Genomic DNA, 13,868 nt, shown 5'->3' with positions numbered 1-13,868 from the left:
ACCCATGGAAGAACAACTGTGTTGTTTTCAGTCTTGGCTATTAAAATATGGTAGTTGCATATGTAGGTTCTTTTTTTTTGAGATATAATTCATATCATAACATTCATCCTTTTAAAGTATATTCAGTGTTTTTTTAACATATACACAAGGTTGTACAACCATCAGCACTATAGAATTTACCATTATATTCCAGAACATTTTTATCCCCTCTAAAATAAGTCCCATACCCATTAGCAGTCACTGTCCATTTTCCCTTCCCCCACCCACTGACAACCACTAATCTATTTTCTGTCTCTATGGCTTTTCCTACTCTGGATATTTCATACCATATATGACCTTTGTGTCTAGCTTTTTCCAATTAGCATTATGCTTTCAAGATTCATTCATGCTATATAGCATGTATCTGCATACTTCCCTTCGTTAAAGCACATGTCTGGTTTGAGGCAAAACTTCTTGTGGAATGGAGAGGAGGGTCCAGTAAGCTCCAACATTTGACAAATGAAAACTAAAGAGATAAATCTCACAAGAAAAGAGCTGAAACCTGACATTATCTAAATATTTATTGCATAGTTTATTTGATATAATGACTAAATTTGAAATGAAAATTTTGACTGATTTCTAAGTACCTCTGAGCTCCTGAATTCTCCTCCTTATGGCTCATTTACATCATCCAGAGAACTTTGATTTTTGACAAATGCCTAAAACTCATGGCATTGGATAGGTGGGAGGGATAGTATGAATTGGGGCCATCATTTGGGTGAGGGTCAGATTATTAGGGATCTTGTATGCTATTTAAAAATTTAGGACTTCATCTTTTAAGCAGTGAAAACTAGAGAAGGATTATATTTCATTAGCACAACTAGGGCAGTATATAGATGGAGTTTAGAAGAAAAGGCCAGAGGTAAGAACACTAATTAAGTTGTTAAAATTGTTCAGGCAAGAGAGAACACTGGCCTTTGTCCTCTGTACCATGAGGTATGACGTTCTCTTCACGGGTATGCTGAAAGCAAAAGTAACAATCCCAATCCTCATCACTTAAACAAGAGGATATTTACGACTTTTAACTAAAAAGACAAGCAGTTAGAACAGCAATATCAAGCAAAGATGAGATATGAGTGTTGCCTTGGTGGATTCTTAAGCTTTCTCTGAGCATCCCTGTTCCTTTGTGTGCTGCGTGGACTTTTAAAATTCTACAGTGGACCTTGGGATTGGGAAGAACATCAGAGGCTGGTGCGCTGTGAGTGAAGTGGCATGAGGAGCTCTTGGCTCTGACGCTGACAACTCTAAGATGGTTCTTTTGTTAGGGTCAGTTTCATGGTTTCAGTAGAACTGGGAGGCTGTCCCTCAAAATGGCTTCTGGTTACATATTTATTAATCAGTCTAACTGCACATTATAGTTGTTCCTCAAATCACTAGAGGGTAAGGAGGGGTAGAAGTAAACTATTAGTTGGTCTTCAAGAGGCAGGAAAAGTGAGGGATTAGCAGCTGCCATTGCAGCATTAGTTTGTATCACAGGTGGCGTGTGAAATAACAGGGAGCTGGGATTACAAACATTGCCCAGAGAATAGAAAAGTCTAAATAAGTCAACATTTCTTTATAGTTGTTTTTAATATCTTATTCTTTTCTATTTCAGAACCAGGATTATCTTCCTGGATATAGAGATCCCCTTATTTTAAAAAAAAATGGAATTGTCATAGTATTTAAAATGGCAAATATCAAGCCTGAGCATAGGTGCATGTGTATATGTGTCTGTGTGTGTGAAGTGATTGAGCAATGCACTGCAAGTCATTAATAATGAATGCTAGAAGGAAAGCAGAGTCATTAGTAGTAAAAGGAGAGATCAGTTTTGACAGATATCTTCAGAACAGAAAAAACTGATTGTCAGTTTGAGGAAAAGAAAAAAAAAATCAAATCTGACTCTGAGATTTGCTATTTGGGTAAGTGTTTAGTTGATGATGTTATTTAATAAAATGGGGAACATAAGAAAAGAAGATATTTGAGGGATTAGTTAATGACTTTGGTTTGTGATATATTGAGGGGAAAAGCTAAAAGGAAATATCCAATAGGAGATTTAAACAGAAAGTATTTAGCTGTGTTTTCAAATACAGTAGTCACTAGCCACATGTGGCTATTGAAATTAAACTTAAAAAAAAAAATTCAATCCATCACACTAGCCACTTTTCAAGTGCTCAATAGACACATATGGCAGGAGGCTACTGTATCACACAGCATAGAAAAACATTTCCGTCATTGCAGAAAGCAATATTGGTCTAGAGTTCAGGAGAGAGGGAAAGACTATATAGATATAAATTTGGGAGTTGTGTGAGCATTTGAAGATGGGTGAATTCACTAATGAGGATAAAGGATCCCAGGAAGAATTTATGAAATTAGAATGAAAAGAAGGCCTAGAACAGAAATCTGAGGAACACTAGCAGTAAGGAATAGAGAAATGGGATTTCATAAAAATGACTTAGAAGCAAGTAATCAGAGAGGGAGAAGAACCAAAAAGCATTTGATCCCTGGGACATAATATGAGAGTGTCAGGAAATGGGTCAGAGGCTTGAGAGGCCAAGTAGGAGGACACTAAGAAGAGGTCGATGGATTGGCAGTTGGGAGACCAATAATGACCTTTCCCAAGTATTTTAAACAGCAAGGTGGGTCCTAAACCAATAGGATGAAGGAGAGAAAAAATGGTAAGGAAAAAATAGAGGGTAGTGTTCTCTTTCACAAAGTTTTACAGTAAAAGGGGAATGGTGGAGTAGAGTGCAAAAACTTGAGGGAAAAGGAGGGCCAAGTAAGAAATTTTTCTTAGCAGGGGAGAAACTTAAATATATTTGTAGACTGAAGAGATGAAGCATTGGAAGACACGTTAAAAATATTGCAGAGATGGGTTAAATGATGGATGAGTGCCTGGAGGAGGTGATAAGAATTGGGATCAAAAGCACAGCTGGGAGGGAAGAGGAACATTTCTCTTTGAGATGAGAGACATGAAAGTTTGAAGGTGGAGGGGAAGAAGTTCATGACTGAGAAGGCTTGAATTTCTGCTACATTTACTGAATATCCAAGCCTGATGACTAAAATTTATGCAGGCTGAAAATTCATACCTTTGGTTGTCCATTTAAGAAATGTCTAACCATTCAGCAGGGAGCCATCAGCTCTGTCACAATGGCATAAATTTTGAGGACATCTCATTAACACCTGAAAGCCATTGATCTCTCTGTCTACCAGCAAAGACATGACCTCACTAACATTCCACAACTTCTGCTATCAGGGAGTCAGGGAGCACAGACTAGGGCAAAAGTTATATCTCCACAGCTTCAAAAAAGAAAAAAAAAAAAAAAAAGCAAAACCAAACAGTCAATTAGAGATACGATGTAAGCATGTCGATATGGCTATCAAGAGATCCTCCAAACGCAACAGCTGTTTGATTACAAATGATGAGCATAACTGCTAGCTCTTCTAAATATGTAGAGAAGTTAAATAAGGAAACAGAATCACAAAATTACCCAGGAGAAATTAGTCAGGAAGGAAGTGCAGCCAGTAATACAAAGTCCATTCTGGAAATCCAAATCATTATCTTCTTCACTGCTGGAAATTTGGTTTCCACCCCTGTCACTCAACTGATAACTACAGTTGCAAATGTCACCAGTGACCTGCTAATGACCAGTTTCAGTAGACTTCTCATTTCACATTTTCCTCAACTTTTTTTTGCAACTCTAGCTACCATTAAATGCCTGTTATTTTTGGGGGGTGGGGAGATCTGTCTGTTGGTTTCTAGCAGGCTCTGCAACCCTGTTTTCTGGCAATTCTCTTTTTTTCTCTTTTTTTTTGCAATTGTAGACTTCTCCAAGGCCAGAGTTATCCTTCTGTCTTTTCCTCAACTCGTGTTCAAGGCAGCATATGGGGTGGGGCAGAGAATGGACAGGGCTGGCTTAATGCTGATGAGCACAGAACAAAGATGGAACTGAAATGAAATTTCAGGAGGAGAAATTTCAGGAGGAATGGCAACATGGGACCCAGGTAGACAACATGACAAAGCATATTATGATTAGCTTTTTTTGTAAAGGGTCAGATAGTAAATATTCTAGGGATTGAAAAGTAGTCTCTGTGACAACTATTTAACTCTGCCATTGTAACATAAAAGCAAGAAGCCACAGATAGACGTGAACAAATGAGCATGGCTGTAGTCCAATAAAATTTTATGTATAAAAAATAGGCAGCAGTTTAGGCACTGACCTTAGCTGAGCACAATTCCAGTGAAGGCTAATGAGGAGGAAAAATTAAAGCCAAGGCCTAAGGCTTGCAGGCAGGGGATCATAAATGTATCATGTGGCTCTTGACCCAGATGATGAATAGTGGGTAGAACTGGAGAGATTTTATGAGAATATGACTGGAACTCTTTTTATAGGTGGCAAAGGAGCCAAAAGAGGTACCAATTTGGTTAAGAACATCTCTTTTGTAGAAATGCATTTGTTCCAATATTTAGGCCTTAGTTGACCTAGAACCCATATACATGGTGCAATGGACAGAGTTCCATATATGGATTCAGTGGCACCCCATAGCTTATAATACGTGATCATACAGAAGCTAATTCACTATTCTGAGCTTCAGTTACCAAATATGTAACCAAGATTCCCTGAAAGGAGTTTTTAAGAAACTTGCCTTAGCCAGCATGAGCAAAAATTCTAACACAGCATCTAGAATATAGTGAGTACTTGGTAAGTGCTGCTTGTCTTTCCATTCTATAGAGGTCTTAGGTGCATAAAATAAAAATAAATACAACAGTTTAAGAAATCATGCTGGAAACTGTAAAGCAGCATGCAGATACCAGTTACCATTCTTGACTGTATGCTAAGCCTGAACTGAGCTCTCTCCTAAGCTCTAGAACCTTATCTCAGTAAGTCATGACAGCTTCCAGCCTCTTGTCACTCCAATCCAGCCTTCAAAACCACTTGCATGGAGACTTGTCCTTATGATAATATATTTTCAAATAATGTTTGTTGAATAGAACAGAGTAAAATAAAATTGTAACTTATGTGTGGTGATGGATGTTAACTAAAGTTACTGTGCAATCATTTTGCATTATATTCATATATCAAATCATTGTTGTACACCTAAAACTAATACAGTGTTCTATGTCAATTATCTCATTTTAAAAAGAAATTAGAACCACATTCTACTGTTTAATTTTGAAATTCTTAATGAGAGAGATTAATTATTTTTTCCATGGGCTTTCTGGTCATACCTGTTCCTTTGTGAACTGACTATTCTTGTACTTTTCAATTTTTTACTGACTTTTTATTCTTATTGACTTGGAAGAGCTTTATATATACATGATATTATCTTTTCACTGTGAGACACATTGCAAATTAAACATATTTTTCTTATTTAAAAAAAAGAGTTGACTGCCACTCTCCTGTCAAAATATTTCAAAGACTTTCAAATTCTATAGCTATTACTCAGACCCTCAAAAATTGAGAACTTGTTCTAAATGAAAATAGTTTGCAATTTAAGCTCATTTTTCCGGGGAACCTTATGGCCCTGTTATTCAGAGACCTCCCTGTCCTCCATTCTAAGATCAGCCCCTGGTCTTTCTCACCATCCTCAACAGGTTGAGCTGGGAATTTGGTTTCCCTAAAACAATACAAGCTCATGTCACTGCATACCTCCTTCAGCTCCCTGCATCCTGGGAGTTACCTCTCAGGTCTAACGTTAGGAACTCAGCTCTGGAGTGAGTTAGCTGATGTTAAATCTGAGCTCTGCCACTTACTACCTGGGTTGCCATGAGAAGTTTCTTTAATCTTTTCATGCCTTGATTGCCTCATCTGGGAAAAAAGTACAAATAATAGCAGAATTGTTATGAAGATGAAATAAGATACTTTATGAAAAATGCTTAGAGTTGTATGTAACCAATAATAAGTTCCTAAATGTTGCTATTACATTAAGTCAAATTAAGTTGTCTTGTCTTCTGATTTCTTCTGTTATTACAACAGAAATAAGGGCAAAGTTAACAGAAAATCCTATAGGAATTTAAAGTGAGATACAGAAAAATAAATATTAAAAAAATCAAAATTATCCATAATACTGTCAGCCAAAAATTTAAAAGAACACATTATTAATGTTTTGATGTGTTTCTTTCTGGGCTTACTTTATGTGTATGCATATACATACCTTTTGAGACGTGTGTATTTAATTGAGCTGCTCCTGTTTGCTCTTACCCTTTTCTCAGTTAATAAATATCCTACAAAGGTGTGATTTTGTAAATCTCTCATAATGTTCCTTTGAATTAATGGACCATAATGTATTTTACCTTTCTTCTATTACAAGTGAATTTTAAAAATTACCCTAGCTGTAATTTCATGAACTATTCCAGTAACAACTATGACTAATTTGAAAAGAACAACAGCAAACACTTAAAAGCACACACACTACTTCTGTTTTCTCCTAAATATCTAAATCTGTGTCATTGCAATTACTTTTAAACCTTGTGGTCAAGGCTGTGAAAAGACAATGAAAGCCAAATGCCTTTGTATGTCTCATCTCTCTTTCACTGCCTTCTAAGACTTTGAAGTTGTAGACTTCTTCCTCTTCTGACAGGCATTATGCAAGATAAGTTAAGCTCTGAGTCCAGAGTTGAGTGTGGAATGAGGTCTGGAAAGAAAAATGTCAAATTATCTCTGTGGCATGTCTTTGTTATCAGCAGAGCTGTGCAAAATCCATGTAGAATGACATCCTCATAAATTGTGTCTCACTGCAAATATTCCTTGTTATAGCTTCAACACAACATAAATCTCTCATTTTAACCTTGCTAATGATTTAGAGAACATGTACCAGGTACACTGCCTATTTCATTTGCCCTCCTCACCAATCTTTGAGGTTCTTGGAAAAGGCAAGTCCATTTTAGTTGCAAAAACTGTTTGGTTTCATTTCATTCCATTTAAACAAACATCACTGAGTACCTCCTACTTGCCAGTTGCTCACTGGGTGCTGTGAGGAGGAAGGAGAAAATACAAAGATAAAAGAGTCAGGTCTCTCTGTCCTTGAAGAGTTTAAAATCTACTAGAAAGTAATAAGATATGTGTACAAATAACTAATTCCAGGCAGAATGGAATAAAGCTAAACAAAGGAACATACATTGTGCTGAGTGATTGCAAAGGAAAAAAGGAAACTATTTTAACGAAAAAGAGGTCATATTTGAGGTAAGCCTGGAAGGATATCTAGGATTTTAATAAAGGGAAAAGACAGAAAAAGCCAGCCAAACCATTGAGGAGCTCCTGTTAGCATTTTCCCTTTGGAATCAGGGATTACACTAAGGGATTCTGTGTATACAGGTTTATTTAATCCTAGAAAACAACACTTTGACTAGGTCTTATTATCATTTTTTTTATTATTGAGGAATCCAATCTAATCAAGGTCATACCTCTAAAATAGAATTGGAACTTGACCTAAGACTGATTGCAATTCTGTCTCAAGATTTTCTAAACTAAGAAGACAACACAAGAATGAGCATAGAAGGATAAAAAGGCATGGTGGGTTCAGAAAATTGTTTATAGGGTCTGCCACATAGTAGATGGTCGGCAAAATCCTCACATGGGAACAATATCTCTTTCTCTAAGAAAGGATGGACACATATATTTCAGGTTAGTAAAAAATAAACCCCACAATTTCAGTAACGTAATATGGAAGCATTCAATGCTTGCTCATGAGAACCCACTGCAGGTCCAGCGGCTCTCTGGGCAGTGATGCAGGCATCCTGCAGCTACAGTATCTAGATCATCTACAGAATTTAAATCACCTGCATCATACAGAGAGCCACAGAAAGAAAGAGAAAATGCATAGAACTCACATCTTTTTGCTTTTCTATGTTTTGGCCTTAGACAAACACACATCACATCTGCTTATATGACCCTGGGCAGATCTAGTCACAAGGCCCACCCTAAATAACATTGTCTTTTTATGTTCCCAGGAAGAGGAAAATGAAAAAATATTTCATGAATGCAAAGCATGATTTCTGGCACATGAGGCATGCAGAATGTATGTAGATTTATGAATTTAATATATAATATATAAATTTATATTATATTAGTTATAATATATGATATAATAAAACATTATAATGTGTTTTAGATGTAAAGTACTATATACTGTATATGTAATAATGTATGCATAATATGTATACTATACATGTGTATATGCATAATATAATAAATAATAAATAATGTATAAATTAATACATAAATAAATGGGGGGAAAGCAGGAAGCTGAGAGAGTCCATGTCTTATAGCTTCACTTTTCTCTGTGGCTATTCAGAAAATATTTGTCATAATTTCATACAACAATTTGACAACAGCAAATGTCTGTGATTTTGGAAGAGCTATTGATCGAATTAGGCAAGAAGGCTGTCCAAGGATACGTAATATTAATGTAGAAGACATTGAGGGTGTCATCAATTCCCACTTTAATGAGGCTTTTTCCATCTTCACTCAACAGGTAGAAGTGGAGAGGGGTTTTGAGAGTGTTAACCAGAGAGCGACTGGGGTGATTGGCTGAGGACTCCAGGCAGAGGTGGGGAAAGAGAAAGCAGGTGCAGGTATACGGCTCCCTGAGAGACAAGGAGGAAACAGGTGGGTCAAGGCACTTAAGTACATTGAAGTAAAGGGGAGAAAACAAAACACCAGGCAGAGTGAATGTGCAAGATAAAAGCTCAGGGTGCCATGGTTAGAAAATAAGGGAGCAGATTATGGGATCTCAAAGGAGGGACATTTAATGTGGTGATGAGGCCCAAAGAGGAGCCATGGTAGTGGGATATGGACAATAAGTGTAAACATCTGCAAGAAAAAGAGGAAAAAAAAGTCTGAAAATCAGTGTAGAGAACTCAAAAAATTCTTAACCTCTCTACTTCTGATTGCAAGATAAGAGATATGGATGAACACAAAGCCTCAATTTTAGAGAGCCACAAAACAAATGGCATCCCTGGAGAGGCCCAAAGATTGCTCAAGTTGGAGAAGACTTTTTAGAAAGCACACCAGAAAATGGTAGTAAGAAGGGTCCCGACCAGAACCACCTGAGTTGGTTGAGAACACTAGATGACAGGTGACCCTGTGGGTGTGGTGGGCTTTGACAATTACCCAAGGAGGATAAAGATAGAGGACATAGGTGCCATTAACTCACTTAGGTGTTCAAGGGCCTTTGAGCCTAAGCAACATGAGGCCCCTGATACCAGTAAGATTTCCATCTGCTCAGGGCTCATCCTTAAGATTTATGTTTCTGGAATCTGGGAAGAAAGAGGTATCTCATTTCTTGGCCCCTAATCGGACAAGCATTAGCAGGAATCGCCCCTGAAGGCTTCAGACGCCACATCCAAGGAGGGGATTGGGTGGGGATGAAGTGTGGCAGTCACTGGCTCTGGAGTGACAAGACAGAGAGCTAGGCTGCAGTACATGGATGGCAGGGGAGACCAGAGAGAATTTGGAATAGATAACCTAAAATAAGTAGAACTCAAAAGTCAAATACCATAGAAGAATCCAGGTCCTCAGTTCTTTTTTCTGTGGTAGGCTATCTCTTGTGATGACAAGCTCTGTGGACAGCTGATATTATGTTAATGAAAGAACAAATATTAGCAGGTTTCTTACCCTTGTGGGCTCCTTGCTGGGTTGAGCAATGCCCACAAGCTGCCACTGGCATTAGAAACAGGAACAGAGAGGAGAATGGGAAAAAGGAAAAAAGGAATGGAGCAGAGAGAGGGGGAAGGAAGAACAATAACAGAAAATAAAATAAAAATGGGAGTGAAAAATTTTTACAAACTTCCTTCAGTGCCCAGATCCCACTGGAACTATAACTAACATGTGAACACTCTACAGTTTTGCCAGCTCAAAAGTATTGTATTGATGGACTAAACCTGATAAAGAAAGCATTTCTAGAAGAACAAGAGGCAGAAGGCTTTATAAAGGAAAATAAGGGAGGCCCACTCACAGCGCTGCTGATATGGTTAAATAGTGTTCACTGCACAAAGTACTGTCATAGGTCTGGATCCCTAGAAGCAGAGCCCGAGATAGGGATTCTGGTGCAGGTGATTTACTGAGGGCATGCTCCTTGTGGAAAACCTGTGGACAGGGGAGGGAAGCAGGATAGCGCAGGAGAAGGAGCCATGGATGTGACCTCATGTAAAGTCTAGCTTAGGTCTGATTCACGGTGGGGGATACTGGAGCGTGTACTACATTGTAGATGGTCTCCATCTCAAGGCAAGAGGACGGGCAGGCTGTTTGTAAATAGCAGTTATGCATCGGCAGTGGGTGGTCTTGCAATGGGGGCACAGACCCCCTCCCTGCCCCTTTCCTCAGGGAGATCCTATCACCTGAGGGCACATCTCTGGAGAAGGGGCAGCTGTAACTCTTTAGCAGTTGTGATAGTTTTATGTGTCCACTTGGCTAAGCTATGGTCCCCAGCTATCCAATTAAACACTGGGTGTTGCTGTGAAGGTATTTGTAGATGTGATTTAAGTTCTATAATCAGTTCACCCTAAATAAGATAAATTATCCTAGATATCTGGCTGGACCTGATACAAGAAGTTGAAAGGCTTTAAAAGCAGACCTGAGTCTTCCTTGAAGAAGAAAAAGTTCTCCCCATGGACAGCAGTTTCAACCTGAGATTCCAGCCTGCCTTTCCTGATGGCCTGCCTTATGGATTTCAGACTTCCCCAGCCAGCTCTCACTATCCTGTGAGCCAAACCTTGCAATAAATCTCTCTCTCTCTAACTGTCTGTTTACCTATCTATATCTATTTATCTCTCTATCTATCATCTATCTATGTCCCATCGACTCTGTTTCTCTGGTAGAACCCTGATGGATACCGCAGGCATTGTTGAAAGCAGCAGGTGACCAGTGCATTGCTTGGTAAAGGGAATCTCTGACACCCTCTACTAATGCCGCCGGACCAAAGGGGAGGGTGGGGACAGAAATGCAGCCCACCCAGTATTCGCTAAGCTACAGGTCACCCTGGCAGGAGGAATGTTTGCCAGGAGGAAGGAGCGACCTTGTCTTCTCACAAAAGCACAGGAACTTTAAAAAAATTTTTGTCTTTCTAAAGACAATTAGATTGACATCTAAACATTTAACCCTTAACCCAAAGCATTGCTCATTTATCAGCATCTGACCTTGTATTACACACTAGGTGAAAAAAAAAATTGCCAGTAACTTCCCAGTATTGTCACAAACTTACAACAAAGCAGTAATTTCTCCATGCTGTCTACACCTGTTAATGTAGTTGAACAGACACCACCACAAATAATGCAAAACGATGCGACATTTTTTTTTCTGCTAGGGATCTAGCTTGAATAGTTGGAAGATGAAAAGTTCAATGTGTCATCTGGGGAAGAAAGTGTTTTCTGGTGGCATCATTGCCAAACCAGAAAACACAGCTGGATATCGTGTGGTATGAATGCAGTGCAAAGCAGATTCAATAATGTATCTCTACCCTCTGAACTGCCGTTAGTGCTAAGTAACAACACAGGCACAGCTAAGCCAAAGGGCACAGGCACAAGCTAAAGGGAAGGAGCAGAAGAAATTAAGAAAAAGAGAGAGGTGGGAAGAAAAAGAAAGGATAAAGTGAGGGAAAGTCTTCATATTGTACATTAAGATAAGGCAGAGCTAGAGAAGAATTTCTTTATCTTTGCTTTTATTTCTTTGATTCTAACTGGCAAGAAAAATAGCTTTAAAGGTTAGAATTTTATTGAAAGGAAGTGGAAAATCATGGCATGTTTCACTGTCTGAGGGTTGGATAAAAACAGTGTTGAAGGAAGAGAAAGAAGCAAAGTGGAAATAGAATGAAAAGTAGAATCCAGGAAATTCAAACTTTCAAGAACTCATCTTTAATTTGAAACCAAAGGAATTTGGAAACTCACCTCCTCACATACTATTTGTCAAGTTTCTAAGGTAACTAAGTGGTAACGTTACCTCTGGATGAGGACAGGAGGTCAATCTACTGACCAGAGGACACAGAGGCTAGACTGTGGCCCAGGCCTAATCACAGGTCACAGCATTCTCTAAAAAGCTACCGTTGTTGGCTGTATATAACACAGCCTGTTGCTCTGCCTTATCTTGTACAACTCCTTCTCTTTAAAAAACTGCACAACTTAGCCAACCAACAACATGTTGAAAGCACCGAATCTGGTCTGGGAGTAATTACAAAATACACAGAGCACAGCCCCTGCTGTCATTGCAGAGACAGTCAAGTCCAAAAAGAGAAGGAAACTGATTCATGAGGGCATGTCATCTTCAGGAAAGAATAGTTAGCAGAACCTTTGTTATAGTCTATTTTCATATAAGTTATTTGTGGTTTATAATATCCTATTTGGCTTTTACTTTTTCACCCATAGGAATTAAGTACACTAGATATATTTAACTCCTTCAACCTTTTTGGATATCTCAGGATGGGCAACTAAGATCAGTTATAATTTTAGATGTAAACCCCTCCAAGTCTATGTTAAAATGTGGGCATCCCTAAAATACAACAGAGTCAGTACTAAAAAGTGCCAGGTCTCTTGGGCGTGATCTGCCAGAGTCCAGTGTTTCTCCTCTGTTTATTCCTACTTCCCTTTGAAGCTGTGTGATATGGACCATTCTACCTTATCTCCACCAATCTCCCATTCCCACCACTGTGATTCTGGTACCTGATTAAGATGTGTGTGGGTTTTTTTTCACACCATTGAGCAATTCTCTGATGCCACCTGGGTGTCCTACAATTCAGCTCAACTCTGACACTATCTATCTGGAGACAGCATCAGATCCCACAGCTTGAGGCCTCAGTCCTGCAAGATTGCTCTCCCCGCCACTTCAGATGCCAATCCCAAGTCCAGGTTGTCACCTGTGCTTCTGACAAACAGGCTATAGACCACAGGTTCCAACAACCCGCTTCTTGGGTTCAATTAATTGGCTAGAGCAGCTCACAGAACTCATAGCAACATTTTACTTACCAAATTAAGTAAAATTAACATTTTACCATTTATTTTATAAAGAATACAACTCAGGAATAGCCTGATGAAAAAGTTGCATAGAGCAAGGTATGCAGAAAAGGGTGAGCAGATTCCACACTCTCTGAATGCACAACTCTCCCTGCATCTCCACATGTTTACCAACCTATAAGCTCTCCAAACCCCATCCTTTTGGGTTTTAATGTAGGATTCATTACACAGGTACTGTGGTTTAAATCATTGGCCATTGGTGATTGAACTTAATCTTCAGCCCCTTCCCCTTCCCTGGAGGTTGAGAGGTGGGACTGAAAGTTCTAACTTTCTAGTCACATGGTTATTTCCCCTGGCAACCAGCTCCAATCCTTAGGTGCTTTCCAAAAGTAATCTCATTAACATAGCAAAAGACACTATTATGGCTCTCAGTACCTAAGAAATCCCAAGGGTTTAAGAGCTCTGTGCTAGGAACAGTGAATGAAGACCAAACATGTTTCTTACTATAAATAACAATATCACACCACCTAAAACATGCCTTTGTAAAACTTATTTTAACTGTTGGAAGATCAAATATTGACAGAGTCAATGTAAAGATACCCTCAGAAATAATAATGCAGGACAGAGAAAAGGCAGTCAATGAGAAAGGCAGTCAGGATGACCAGGTGAGAGACTAAATATAAAAATAGACAACAGCCAAACCATGTATAAACACAGAACTCTGACCCACAACCTACAGCAACCTGCCCAGGAAACGTACCCCCTTATATACAATACTCAGTGCCTACTTAAATAACCTTGAGCTTATGCCGTTTTCCAAGGTCCCAGATCTTAATTCTCAACATAACTATTCCTTATGCCAGAGATCACAAACACAAACATAATCCTTATTGAATTAGAGGTCACCTAA

The sequence above is a fragment of the Lagenorhynchus albirostris genome, chromosome 9, assembly GCF_949774975.1.
Source record: "Lagenorhynchus albirostris chromosome 9, mLagAlb1.1, whole genome shotgun sequence".
Taxonomy (NCBI): Eukaryota; Metazoa; Chordata; class Mammalia; order Artiodactyla; family Delphinidae; genus Lagenorhynchus; species Lagenorhynchus albirostris.
The sequence above is the reverse complement of the archived record's forward strand: the minus strand, read 5'-3'. Positions refer to the sequence as shown.